The sequence below is a fragment of the Castanea sativa genome, chromosome 7 (genome assembly GCF_040712315.1).
Source record: "Castanea sativa cultivar Marrone di Chiusa Pesio chromosome 7, ASM4071231v1".
Taxonomy (NCBI): domain Eukaryota; kingdom Viridiplantae; phylum Streptophyta; class Magnoliopsida; order Fagales; family Fagaceae; genus Castanea; species Castanea sativa.
Window position 1 is genome coordinate 37,136,160 of NC_134019.1, and position 15,770 is coordinate 37,151,929.

At 36.2% G+C, this 15,770-nt stretch overlaps 1 pseudogene; it reads left to right on the forward strand.

Annotated features, from left to right (window-relative positions):
- The first annotated feature begins 436 nt into the window (after positions 1-436).
- LOC142644650 (phenylcoumaran benzylic ether reductase Pyrc5-like) lies at positions 437-4,629 on the forward strand (annotated as a pseudogene).
- Positions 4,630-15,770: the final 11,141 nt, after the last annotated feature.

Genomic DNA, 15,770 nt, shown 5'->3' on the forward strand with positions numbered 1-15,770 from the left:
AAGGAAAATAATATTAATTTAAAAGATTGTATCTAAAGTAGAGTTCTAAGTAACCACAACTTCTGCCACAATTTTGATGTAGGCATGTAGTAGATTGTGAGTTGTTATCTATCATTTTTGTAAAAATCCATCACTTACAATCTGCCACGTCAAACTTGTAACAAAAGTGACATCCGCAGATTTGCACAATAAATTTAGCTAATAAACTAAGAAAAAAGCTTAGTCAATCCCCAACAAACCAATAACTATCATAATCACAAGGTAATTTCCCTCGTTGAGAAGCAGAAACGGTCAAAACTCAAAACACAAAACTCTCCAACTATAATATAAAGCAGCACCTTCCTAGTTCAATCCTCTCAAAGTCTTCTTACTACTGAGAATCCCTATGATATTGTCTGTAATTTAATATTATTAAAGTGGGTTCCAAACAATTCCAATGGCTGCAAAAAGCAAGATCTTGGTCATTGGAGGAACTGGGTACATTGGAAAATTCATAGTTGAAGCCAGTGCTAAGGCTGGCCATCCTACTTTTGTTCTTGTCCGAGAACGCTCCCTCTCTAACCATGCTAAATCCAAAATCATCTACCATTTAATCACCTTAGGAGCCTTCTTTGTCTTTGTACGTAAGCTTCAACATCTTTCATACATTTTCACTGTTATTACTTACGTTTATAGTAATATAAGACCATGTTTTCGTGGTGGAGGCGATGATTACTTATTATCTCTAGGACCCCATATGATTGCAATCCAAAAATAGTATTAATGTTGGTTTTAGTTTGACTCAATTGTCAAATATTTTGTCATAGAATAATGAATGAATTGGGTTCCAAATCAAATCCTGCCCTTGTAAAAAAAATTCCCTCTTTACTAATCATGACATGGTAGTATTTTTTTTTTTTTTGTTGTTGTTGTTGTTGTTGATGATTCTATAATTGCAATGGAGGAGATGAATTTTAAACTCTGGATTTCTTTATTGGAAACATAGTCGGTTTGAATAATAATAAGTAAGTCAGACTCGTGCTACAAGTCGTTTGGTTAATGTTGCTATGATGTTACATGTTTAATATGCAGGGAGATTTGTATGATCATGGGAGTTTGGTGAGGGCAATAAAGGAGGTGAATGTGGTGATTTCTGCGATTGGTCACTATAATTTGGCCGATCAAGATAAGATCATTGCTGCTATTAAAGAAGCTGGTAATGTTAAGGTAATATGCGTAATAACCCTTCCTTGATTTTAGATAATAATTTCTTTTCTAATTGTTATTTTAATTTTTTTTAATTGTTATATTAATTTTTTAATTTTTTTTAAAGTAAAAAAATGTGGATTTTGATTTTAGAGTTCTAGTGATTATATATTTGGTATTTGGTTGTTATTTTCTTCTCTTGGTGATGAATCTTTTAGGCAATGATACTGGTCTTTATTACATAGTAGACAGTGTGTTGCATTCTATTAACCTTTTTCATACATATTCAAATACAACCCAACAATACAGACATGTGTTGAGTTTGTAATGGAGGATCAGACACTCTGTTTAATTAACTATTAAAAGAAAAAGAAGGGCACTATTTTAGTAATTTACTATTGAGTAAAATGGTAAAGTTGAATTTATTCAACTATGTGTTGGCTTTATTCCGTGCTAAATGTGCTTGTAATTCAGCATTTAGAAACTCTATATTTAGGTTGGAATAATGTAAGAGTTGTGTGTGAGAAAGTGTGAAGAATTGATCAAGTGTGTGCATCAAGAGGCTTCTTGTGACTGGACCTCGCGACTGACTTGCAAGTGGTGACTCATCAGAATCTAGCATACGTGTGAAGCATGCAAGAAGTTGAAGGGTTAGGACAATTGGCTCATTACAGGACAAAAAGTACATTTTGGCTATTGTGTTATTTGGAGATTGGAACTCGCGAATTGTCCTAGTCACGAGTGACTCGTTAGTGTACCCTATTTTGCAAAAAAAATGACTTTTCACATTCCTTATTATATCCTACTATAAATGTCCTTATACTCACGAAATGTTGAGAGCTCTTAGGGGGAATTTTGAGAGATAAACCTCAGAGAAGAACAAGATTGATTCATCCACAATCTTATACCTTTGATTCTTCAAATTCCTCTACTCTCACTCTCTTTATTGTCATACCCTTGAGAGGATCTTTAGCCAAATCTTTACCTTACCATATTGATATCAGAGAGAAGGTTCTTGGTGTTTGGGAAGCAGTTCAAGAGAGAACTAATTCATTTTTGTTGATGCAATAGGCTTATTATGGGGTGCGGTAAGCGTAACCTTGTTAGAGCAAGAAGCTTGGAGGACTTAGGTGCATCGAGTAGATTAGGCTTGGAAGATCTATTACTATTCATGTATCCTGACTGATTTTCTAGTGGATCATTTTACTACTTGAAGGGCAGTAGAGAGGTTTTTCACCGAGTTCTTCGATTTCCTCTTCAAAAATACGTGCAAGTTTATCTTGCTTTTGCTTCTCTCTAACCCTTACTCTTTGTTTTTAATTACGGCTGTGTTGTGATTAAATTTTGGCTTGGAATAGTTTGCAATATTTGGGTATAGCTTATATTTATCATTCTGCACATATATTGTTTGAGTATAAGCTTGTGTTGGTAATTTTGTAATTGGAGGTCTAAACATTCACTAGTATTTTACACACTAAGTGTGCTTTCAAAAATTGTAAAGACTACTGAGATTCATGTATAATTAAATAAGAAAGAAAGAAAATTGGACTGATCTTATGTAAAGCATAAATTTTAGAGCTTTTTTTTCCCTCATCTTATTTTATTTTATTTTTTCCGTTTGTTTTGAGCATGATCCGAATATGAGAATTTTTTTTCCTATAATGTAATATTTTCCCCTCCCATCATTTGAGCCATTAAAATGAGTATACATTGTTGTATTATGGTTCCAAAACCAATAGACTTTTTCTTATGTACTATGAATTTCAATCGATGTGCTAACCTGATTAAATGAATAGAGTTGAAGTCTTGAATTACATGGCTTAATGTGAAAATGCTTTTCATTGTCAGAGATTCTTTCCTTCAGAGTTTGGAAGTGATTCAGATCGTTGCCTAGCAGTTGATCCTGTAAAAACAATAGTTGCCATTAAGTCTAACATTAATCGAACCGTTGCAGCTGAGAAAATTCCTTACACCATTGTGTGTTCCAACTGTTTTTCTGGCTTCCACCTCCCCACTTTGGCGCAAACTGGAGCCTCAGGACCCCCCAGAGAAAGAGTCATTATCTTAGGGGATGGAAATCCAAAGGGTACAAGAACATTTTTCATTCATATTGTAATTATGAAATTAAATTAACTTCTTCATGTGTTTTCTTCATACTTGTCATTTGATCACAATAGTTTCGAGAGATTTCTGGAAAGGACATGGAACACATGTAATAATGTTTACTTTTGATTCACATTGTTTTCCTACAACCTAATCCTACTTGACTAAAGGACTTCACAAGATTTAATTTTTGAACTGCAATATGGACAAAATTGATTGCTCAAAGACTCTGTCTTAACGCGAAGCAACTGGAGTACAAATTAGTCTAGACGTGAAGCAATTGGCAGGCATCCTCATTGCCTAAGTTGCTCATACTTTTCAATGCAGGCCCCCACTTTGTATATGGATAAAGTTGAAAATGTATTGTATATATAACAAAATGGAAAGTGAATGACAAGTATTTTTATTTTCCCCTTTAATTAAAAAAATCTGCAGCAATTTTTAACAGCGAACATTGGCACCTATACTATCAGAGCTGTGGATGATCCAAGAACCTTGAACAAAACTCTCTACATCAGACCCCCTGGAAACATCTGCTCATTCAATGAACTTGTGTCTTTGTGGGAGATGAAGATTGGTAAAACCCTCAAGAGAATCTATCTTCCAGAGGAACAACTTCTAAAGAACATTAAAGGTTAGTGAGAAATATTTCTTCATAAATTTTAGGATTTATAAGGGGAAAAGAAAAGAATCTATGGTTCGTTTTGAAAAAAATGTATTTAAAAATGAGGTTCTGGATTTCAAATTTTCGTTTAAATGACTTGAATAGGGTATGAAATAGCAAATTATTTTCTATTGATGAAAACTTATCAATGGACTTCAGCTTCAGTCATTTCAAATCCATAATATTGCAAGTGTTTTTGATTGAGCAAAATGTCCAAAACCTAAATCATCATCTGTTCTTTAATTTATATCAAGCAATTTAGACTAAAAATTGTTCTTCAAATCGTCAAATCTAAAGGCAATCCTAATGATTTTGGGAATGAATACGAGGCATGTGTAATTTGGTTCTTGGAGTTTCAAAATTACCAATAAGTTTCTTTGATGTTCAGCAACATTAATTCTCAGTTGAATTGCTTGAACTTGGAAGCGATAGAAGTATATTTACTTGACTAAATGCTGGCAAGGGTGCAAGTGTTTTAACGTTGGTTTGTTTCTTTTGTTGTTCTTACAGAAACCTCACCTCCAATTAATGTGTACTTAGCAACTTATCACTCTATCTTCGTGAAGGGAGATCAAACCAACTTTGAAATTGAGCCATCATTTGGAGTGGAAGCCACACAGCTTTATCCTGATGTAAAATACACTCCAGTGGATGAGTTCCTCAATCATTTTGTCTAAGAGCCAAACTTTGCTATTGTTAATCTTCTAAATCGAGTTTCACCATCTTATTTTATAATTAAGTAGGTTCTGTCTGGCTAGGAGAGATGTAGAAGATAGTTGCTGCTGTCTCAGGTTGTGTGATTGAAAGTGGGTGCTTGCCTCTTTGAGCCTACTTTGGTTGATTCTGTAAAAGTGTTGGGTTGGGTTAGTATGTTGAAATAATCCTAATGGAAATCAATGAATATTGCCTTCTTTCACTTCTTTGGATCCTGGTTTCCATTTTGCTTGGCGGCTTGGCTCATGTTTGTGCCAGTCTTGAGCTGCCATAAGTCCATAACACAGGGATTTGACTTTATGCATTTAATAAGTACAGGGCCTAAAATTGACTTGAAATGTTAGCCTTAGATTGATCAGACTCTCATGGATGACAGCAACTGAAGGCACGCTGTTGAGCAAGTTATAGATTAGACCAAGTTATCAGGCCAATTTTGAGATGACTAAAAACAGCCATTATTTATGCCTTGTTTAATTAAGACAATAAGATGATTTGGAAACTGGTAAAAAATTTATCAAAATCTGTGAAACCACTAGAGTAACCTTTCAGGTGAATTAGCAATATATCACCACTGTTCTGGAAGTATCAAGGTGCTGTTCTAAAAAATTTGTACATAGTTTGGAAAAGTTAAAAAATGGTTTTTCTTCATCAATAGCGTTGTAGTTCTGGCATTGGCATTCTCTCATTAAAGAAGAGGTTTAGGATTTTACCAGTACAGGATTTTTAGAATTGAGAGATAAAATTATAAAATAAAAAATCAGTTAGGCTATCTACCTTTAAATTTAATGGTAAAGGCGACCGTAAAGCACAAGATGATACTATTAGAGCAAAATATAGTTTGTCATTCTGCAAATGTCTCTGCAATACAAACTAGAACATGTCAAACAAAAATCAAGTACGTGGCTATAGGAGTTCCAGCAATAAACGTTGTGACCCTGAGGCTTATGCCCAACAACTGGTGGCTAGTATATAAGAATATTGTTAACCAATTATATCGCCAGTTCCAAACAGTAAAAACTAGCAACCACAAATGAAGATACAAATTGAAAAAAGTTGACAACATAAATTCAAGGAAATTATAGAAATATACAAACAAAAAGTCTCAATACATGTATTAAAGATGCTAATATTATCTCTAAAAAAAATGATAATAGTATGCATAACCAAAACAAATATGGAATGAAAATAAGAAGAGAATGAGGGGCATATACATATCCCATCTGCCTTCTCAGTTTATACAAAAGGTATTGCTTCATTCTCTATAAAATCCTAACTGCACTAGAAGATGTATTAGAAATGCTTTGCGTAATCAACAAATTGCACTGATATATTTATGATCTTTAGATTTGTGACCGTCCTCACTGGCTCATTACACATTTGATCTGAATATAACAGATTTCCAAATTTTGCACCAAATTACTGCTACCCCTACCACCTTAGCAAATACCTTCACCTCTTATTCTTTCTTTTTTGTCAGAATGACAGTATTATATCTGCATTATTACATTTGTCTCGTGAATGTACTGTTTCTTTACTACTCAACTTTTTGTAGCATAAAACATGCTATGCCCTGACATTGTTGTATGCAATATTCACTTGACTAGCAATTTAGCAAGACCAGTTTATCAACTACACTTATAAACACGAATTGATATTTGGTTGTCTCCATTCTATATTGTCTTTAGGGTAAATTACTATTTTAATCCCTTAACATTTATATTAATCGTCAATTTTGTTCTTAACATTTCAAATGTGTCAGATGTGGAGCTACTATGTCCTGCAAAGACTCACTGGATCTCGCCAAAAGTGGTCGAGATCTTACTGGAACAGCAGCATGCAGTGGAGAACGGCAAAGATCGGAGAAGGTAGAAGTGATTTGTTAGTCGGATTAGGCTCCACATCGTGTTGATCAGCATGCATTAAAACCACATCGTGTTGATCTGAGGTAGCACTTAATGGCCACCTCAACAATTGAGATTAACGAAAGGGAACAGATTCAAACTATAATTAACATTATAGGATCAAGTCAAAATTTTGAAACTTTAGGTGGCAAAAAAAAATTACCACAAATTTTAAAGATATAATTTACAATTTTATAAAATTTAAAATGAAATTTGGTATTCATATTAAGGGGAAAAAAAAGCAATCAAACGTTGGAAATTTAAAATTTAAAATAAAAAAAGTTATACTATAGTGTAACATTGTAAAGAATTATACAAACACTAACTAGATTCTAGTTGGTATAGACACTGTTGATCTCATCTATATAATATCTAAAGTTGCGTCGTAGCATTTATTGTTAATATGTTTTTGTTAGAATCACATTAGCATAACATTTTGGTCTATTTCGGTTTACTTCAGTCCATTTAGTCCATTTCTGTGATGCTTTGGAAAGGGAGTTTTGTGTAGAAAGATGAGTCACTTCATTGACAGTTATATCACATTCTAAACTTAATGTTGGTAAATTCTTGATAAAATTACATTTTTCTTATGTAATTAAAGTCTTATATATATATATATATTTTTTTTTTTTCTAATATAAATGATGAACTTACTTATATTTGCTTCTCTTTAGGTTATTTAAGATGTATAGAGAATGAACCATTTAATTTGCAAGGAGTGCTAGAAACAAATTCTAATCACACATTACATTATTTACAAAATAACTCACCTTATTTAATAATTGAATATAAAATATATTATGTTTCCTTGATTTTTTTTTTAAAATTTAAAACACTTTCAAATAATAAAGATAGATAGCTTAATTTAGGAAATCTAGTATATTGTATAAACTATATTTTATTAGAAAATGATTTTATCATTTTAAAAAAAAGTTTTGGACTAATGCTTATAAGTCTTATTTATTATTTTCATTTTTTTATTTAACCAAAAAACAAATTGTCAAATTTTTCCATGCATCACATGGATTCTGTGACTAGTCCATATTAATTAACTAGCTAAAGGATTAAATCAAATGAGTGAAACTATTTCTGAAATATTAATAGTTATATTATTTTTAATAATTTGAATAACTATATTATGTTTAATAATATACTCTCCCTGATATTTTTCCCCCCTCCTCAATGACATGACATGAATGCAATTTGAAATTAATTCCCTAAATATTAATAACATCATATAGCATAGAGTGACCATTAAAAAAATCGCATAAAATAATTTAAGAAAATTATAGCGTGCATGCGCATCATGGATCATGCAATTCATCACCTAGTAAGATGTCCATGCAATTCATTATCTAGTAAGATGAAATATATTAGGATATACGTACTGTTACTTCGTAGGACAAAAATAACACATGGATTCAGTCTCTGAGAGAGAGAGAGAGAGAGAGAGAGAGAGAGAGAGTAATCTCGTCGTGAACTCCATAAAATTCTTTCTAATACATATGTTTGTAGCAAATAACAGGATGTATACAAAGAATATAACAACAGCATAAAGTGGAAAGAATGGCTGATAGCCGTGTTTGTTTCCATTTCTTATTTGATTAATGTTAATTTTAAACTGGTTTTATTTCATCTGTTTGTACACCATAAGCGACGAACCATGACTTCAAGGCGACTTGGGAAACCCCTTCGGTTGATTTGATGAGGGGTTAATTAGGCGAAGGGATGTGGGTGGGTGGATTAGGTTCAGATGGAGTAACAGGACCCTTTGCCAATGAGCTTTTGAAAAGAGCTATATTGTGGACTCCAAAGGCCTTTTGGTTTATTGTTGAAGTTGGAATGTGAGTGCCTAAATTTGGTGTAGATGGTAGGGTTGGACCCTTCTGTAATGAGCTTTGTAATGAAACCATACTGTCATGACTCAGAAAGGCCTTTTGGCCAAATGTTGAAGGTGGAATGTGGGTGTTTGGATTTGGTGCAGATAGTGGGGTTGGACCCTTCTGTAATGAGCCTTGTAATGAAACCATGGTGACATGACTCACAAAGGCCTTTTGACCAATTATTGAAGGTGGAATATGAGTGCCTGGATTTGGTGCAGATGGTGGGGTTGAACCTTTCTGTAATGAGCCTTGTAATGAAACCATGCTGTCATGACTCACAAAGGCCTTTTGGCCAATTGTTGAAGGTGGAGTGTGGGTACCTGGATTTGGTGCAGATGGTGGGGTTGGACCCCTTTGTAATGAGCCTTGTAATGAAACCATGTTGTCATGACTCACAAAGGCCTTTTGACCAATTGATGAAGTTGAAATGTGGGTGCCTGGATTTGGTGCAGATGGAGGGGTTGGACCCCTTTGTAATGAGCCTTGTAATGAAACCATGCTGTCATGACTCACAAAGGCCTTTTGGCCAATTGTTGAAGGTGGAATGTGGGTGCCTGGATTTGGTGCAGATGGTGGGGTTGGACCCCTCTGTAATGAAACCATATTGTCATGACTCACAAAGGCCTTTTGGCCAAATGTTGAAGGTGGAGTATGGGTACCTGGATTTGGTGCAGATGGTGGGGTTGGGCCTCTTTGTAATGAGCCTTGTAATGAAACCATGTTATCATGACTCACAAAGGCCTTTTGACCAATTGATGAAGTTGAAATGTGGGTGCCTGGATTTGGTGCAGATGGAGGGGTTGGACCCCTTTGTAATAAGCCTTGTAATGAAACCATGCTGTCATGACTCACAAAGGCCTTTTGGCCAATTGTTGAAGGTGGAGTGTGGGTGTTTGGATTTGGTGTAGATGGTGGGGTTAGGCTCCTTTGTAATGGGCCTTGTAATGAAACCATGGTGGCATGACTTACAAAGGCCTTTTCGCCAATTATTGAAGGTGGAGTGTGGGTACCTGGATTTGGTGCAGATGGTGGGGTTGGGCCTCTTTGTAATGAGCCTTGTAATGAAACCATGTTATCATGACTCACAAAGGCCTTTTGACCAATTGATGAAGTTGAAATGTGGGTGCCTGGATTTGGTGCAGATGGAGGGGTTGGACCCCTTTGTAATGAGCCTTGGAATGAAACCATGCTGTCATGACTCACAATGGCCTTTTGGCCAATTGTTGAAGGTGGAATGTGAGTGCCTGGATTTGGTGCAGATGGTGGGGTTGGACCCCTCTGTAATGAGCCTTGTAATGAAACCATGGTGGCATGACTCATAAAGGCCTTTTCGCCAATTGTTGAAGGTGGAGTGTGGGTGCTTGGATTTGGTGCAGATGGTGAGGTTGGGCCCCTTTGTAATGAAACCATATTGTCATGACTCACAAAGGCCTTTTGGCCAATTGTTGAAGGTGGAATGTGGGTTCCTGGATTTGGTGCAAATGGTGGGGTTGGACCCCTTTGTAATGAGCCTTGTAATGAAACCATGTTGTCATGACACACATATGCCTTTTGACCAATTGTTGAAGTAGAAATGTGGGTATTTAGATTTGGTGTAGATGGTGTGCCTGGACCCTTTGCTAGTGAGCCTTGTAAAGAAGCAACATTGTAACCTACAAAAGCCCTTTGGTTGATTGAATATTTGTTCATCAATTCTTGTTCTCCTCCATGCAAGATTCTGCCAGCCTCATTTGCATGCATGCTCATAAGAAAAAGCAGTGTCATGACTACAGGAAACACCTTTAGATACCCCATCTTGTTGTGTAAGCTAAGATAGAAGTTTACAATTTGATGAAGATTGATGAATATGAGGGTGAGATGGGTTACATTTATATGCATCAACTTGTATGACTTGGAACAATATGAGTTTCTAACCATTTTACTCTTGACTCTCTTTGCTAAGAAATGAAAGTTGAATCGGTCAGAAATTAAGTAGGAAACTGCTGTTTGCTTTGAATTATGAAGTCTCCAGATTTGACGTGCATGAAGAAGTCATGCAATGAGCAGTTTCATGGTGATAGCATCCGCCAGCCTCAGGGGTCTGATCCCTAATTAAGATAAATATTAACATGTTAATCAATAAGTGACTTGTTCGCTCGTGTCGTGGAGCAAAAGTTTTGCCCAATGCAATAGTACATGGCATTCTCACCCTTATGGCTAGCTCTTGCTTTAATTTGTATCAACCAGTTCATCAATATATCTTCAAAGATCTAGTAAGGTTGATATGATACTCTCAAAGAGAATCTTTTAGAGAATTTTTAAGGTTCAAAATATTTTCCGATCTTAATTTTGTGTATTATATACAACATCAACTTAAGACTTAATTTTCAAAATTAATTTTGTGTAACCTCTCTTTCAAAAAATAAAATAAAATTGTGTATTCTTTATAGGCCTTACATTAATTAGTTTAGTTGTAATCAATAGTTACCATATAAATTAAAATCCTTGATTATCTTAAGATTTTGACTCAAATGCTAAAATGATAGTGAGGTGGATTGGAATTCAAGAGACATTATAAGAGGATCTTAGGTGATATATATACAGCCCAAGCTTTCCAGAGTATTCATTCTCTATACTTTGTAACCATCTGATCAATAGAATAATTAAGGTACCACAGCCCTTAAACTTTTGAGATAGAGAGATATCAAACTACATTGTTATAACTCTTTTTGTTAAATTATTTAATAACTTTTTATTATATTAATATTTCAAAAATTACATAGTTACACTTGTTATAATTTTTTATTCTCTTTATTCTTAACATTTACGTCAAATTTCATGTCAATTGCAATCAAGTTACACCTGTTAAAATTCTCTGTCAACCTTTTAATTGGATTAATATTTGTATATACTTTGCTTCTGAAACTACAATGACAACTACTTCTAACTAGCTACTTTGCTTTCTCTTCAGCCGTTTGAATATGGTGTGAATGACAGAAAATGAAAAGGTTTTGTTAGACCTTGCCTGACTGCGCCCTGGAACCATTTGCTTTCTCATTAGGTTCTTTGAATGGAGGAAACTCGGTTTTGAAGCAAATAGTTAAGTTTTGGTACGTGGAAACACGCTTACTTTACTTGGGACTTCAATGTCTGCAGCTTAAATATTAGGTTCCGGCTTTTTTTTTCTTTTTTTTTTTTTTTGCAAACCTTTTACACGACGTAAATACTTTGAATAAGAATTCAAAAGTCCGGAAACGGAAGTCTTATTCTTATACATATTTTGACGCGGTGGGGAAAAAAAAATCTCAGCAATGTTTAATAGAGAAGAGGACTGGCACGGTGGCACCTATCCCATCAGAGCCTAGAACATAACTGGACGTCTCATTCTTACTCACACAATGATCTTTTGTCTTTGTGGGAGAGCAAGATTGGTAAAACACTCGAGAATCTATCTTCAAGAGGAACAACTTCTAAAGAGTGTTAAAGGTGAGTGAGAAATTTCTCTTTATAAGTTTTAGAATTTTTTAAGGGGATCAAAAAGAAAATAATCCCTGGCTCATTTAAATGACTTGAATAGAGTATGAAATTATTTTCTATTGATCGATGAAAAATTTTGCATGGACACGAATAGAGTATGTAATACTAGTTGCAAACTCACGTAATGCGTGTGAATATATAAATACATTGAGATGTGGTGTAATCTAAATTTTATTGTAGATAATTTATTCTCCATAATAATTAAAAATTATGTAAAAGTAATTTTCATTACTCTACATTTACAAATATATATTCTTCTAACTATTTTTATTATACTTTATATTTTTCTAATTTCTTTTGGTACAATTAAAAATTTTAAGCTTCAAATTTATTATTTAAATTCCCATTAACTTAAGGAGATTATTATAATAACCAAAACTTATCATATAATTACAATTGATATTACTCAAATAACTGATAGTACTCTCATGACTCGAATTGGATTATAATTACAATTGAGATTATTATTTAAATTCCCATGATCAACTCAAACTTGTTTTTTCCATTCTTAAGTGAATGGACTGAATTGGACCGTTGTAGACCACATAGAAAGAATGGACCAAATTGAACTTAAAAGACCGAATTGGATATACGTAGAACCAAAGTAGAATGGACTAGTTGGACCAAAGTAGACCAAATGGACCAAATAGGACTGAATAAGCCGAAGTTGACTGAAAGGACTGTAATGGACCAAATTGGATGGAATGCACTGAATTGGACAACCGAACAAGACCGAAATGACTGAAGTAGGCCAAATGGACCAAATTAGACTAAATGGACTGAAATAGACCAAACTGAAACAAATATACTGAAGTGAACCAAATGCCAATTTGTAATTAGCTAACATAACTCAAAAAATTAATAATAATTATAATATAAAAAAAGTAATGGAATTAGTTTGTTATTAAAGTAACATCAATCAAATTTGCTATCACATTAATATTTTGAAATAAATTCTTATGCTTGCATCTGTGATTCTATGTGCCTATTGAAGGTTTTATTCAAGTTAAATTTGATATTATGTAGTAAAAGTTGGTACGCCACAAAAATGTATATCAAGAAACCACTTGTATGTTGATGGGACTGACAAAATCAACCACCAACGAGGTCAATAAGACAGATGAGACCGCTCTCAGAGACGAGCCTAAACAAGCGTCCATGTCACCGACGAGGATATCAGGATCATTCAATTCGCCAATAATGTCCCGGACGGTTACAAAACTAGCTGGACAGACCGTTGAGGGCATATTAAACCTCATTACTAAGCATGAAGCGTTATCAAAGAAGGCATTAACCTCACAATATCAACCACAACGACTAGAATTCGGGTGACGCAAGCGAGCACCCGGCCCCATCTGGACAATCTCACAATAACTGACGAATCCTTACTTCATCAGTTTGGCGCCGTCTGTGGGGAATGACATTTTTGTACTACGGTTAGAAAACATAGTTTCTACCAACTTCAATATTCAGATGGAGTCTAATCAAGATTCAGCAGCCTTGGCTCAGCAAGTCCAAGCTCTCACAGCCACTATTGAAGAGCTCACTAGGCAGAATTAGGAGATGAGACAAAGGATTCAGTAGGAGGAGAACCGGTCCAAAGCTATCTAGGATGATGAGGGAGACAGCTATGGGAGAAGCAACCGACGAAGGACCACTACCCCAGACGAGCAAAATTCTGATCTTCTTCAAGAAGTGAGGAAGGAGATGGACGAGCTGAGAAATACCATTAAAGAAAAGACAGATCGAAGCCTGGATGGAATGGTCAGGGCAACAAATTCTCCTTTCACTATGACAGTCTTGGAACGACCAGTGCTGGTGAAGTTTTGGTTGCCTCAGCTCGAGCCTTTTAACGAGCTTAAGGACCCTTAGGATCACCTTAATACCTTTAAAACGACATTGGGCCTCCAATAGCCCCCTGATGAAATAATGTGTCGTTCCTTCCCTACCACACTCAAGGGAGCTGCAAGAGAGTGGTTCACGAGATTGCCCACCACATTCATTGATAGCTTTGAACAGTTAAGTAGCACCTTTCTGCGCCATTTCATTGGAGGGCAATGTCCTAAGAGACCAACGGATCACATACTCATTATTAAGCAAGGGGAGAAAGAGACCTTGCGATCATACTTGAAACGCTTTACCTGAGAAATCCTAGAAGTTGACGACGCTGACTACAAAGTACAGCTGACGACATTCAAAGCAGGGCTGAAGTCTAGAGAGTTTGTGGTTTCGCTGGCAAAAAATCCGCCTAAAACAATGGCGAAAATGCTCCTAAAGATGCAGAAGTACATGAACGCAGAAGATGCATTAACAGCCATAGTGGACGAAGGAAGGTCAAGAAAAGTGGGAAGGAAGGAGGACAAGCGTAGGGGCAAAAGAGGGAGCGCCCAGGTCGTCGAGGAAGTGACGGAGACAAACGGAAGGACGAAAAAGCTCCACAAGCAGTAAAATTCACCCCTCTAATTATGCATGTTGACAAAATTTTGACGCAGATTAAGGACGAACACTACCTCTAGTGGCTAAGACCTTTACATTCATCCCCTAACGTACGTGACAAGAACAAATACTGCCGATTCCATAAGGATCATGGCCACTACATGGAGGATTGCCGAGACCTGAAAGGACAAATGGAAGAGCTAATATAGAAAGGAAAACTGCAAAAGTATGTGAAGAAGGGAGAATCTAGCAGGTTTAGGGACGACAATAAGAGCCAGCGCGAATCCTAGTCTAAAAATGAGAATCGTCCATCCCAACCACCCCAGGATGTGATTGGGGAGATAAGTACGATCGCAGGGTGGCCATTCGCGAGAGGATCATTCAAATCCCTTAAGAAGGCATGCTAGAGACAAGTGAATAGCATCCATATGATACCCCCATTCAAGCAGAGATGGACGAACCAGGACATGTCTTTCACCGAGGAGGATGCTAGGGGAGTGAAGCAGCCACATAATGACCCCTTGGTTATAATGCTTACAATTGAAGGGTTCAATACCAAGAGGACCCTTGTAGACAACGGTAGCTTCGCAGACATCATCTACTTACCAGCCTTCCAGTAGCTAAAGCTAAATCTTGGGAGATTGCACCCATTTGACTCCCCCCTTGTCAGCTTCAGTGGGGGCAAGGTATACCCTAAGGGCATAGTGACATTGAAAGTCACAGTAGGGACCTATTCGAGGTTGCTGACCCGTCAATTGGACTTCCTAGTGGTAGATTGCCCCCTTTTATAATGTAATTATTGGAAGGCCTACGCTTAACTGGTGGAAGGCGGCTACGTTCACCTATTTCCTAAAAGTGAAATTCCTAACTGAGGACGGTGTTAGCGAGGTGAAAGGAGATCAGGTCTTAGCCAGGGAATGCTACCAGGCTGTGCTGGCTCCAAAGGGAAACCATACGTGGACAATTGAGGAGGAAAAAGAAGACAAAGTAGAAGCTTTGGAAGCAGTAGAACTGGTTGAAGGAGAAGTAGCCAAGATAACGAGGATAGGAACAACCTTAAGCCTCAAGATAAGGACAAAACTCATTCAATTCCTTAGGGAAAACATGGATGTCTTTGAGTTGAGTCACGAGGATATGCCCGGTATATCCCCTAAAGTCGTCTAGCACAAGCTGAACGTGAACCCAAAGAAAAAGCCTGTCCAACAAAGACGACAAGTCTTTGCCACCGAACGAAACCAAGCGATCATTGACGAAGTTAACAAACTGTTGCAAACAGGCTTCATTCGGGAGGTTTACTATCCTGAGTGGCTGGCCAACGTCGTACTAGTGAAAAAAGCAAATGGGAAATGGAGAATGTGTGTGGATTTC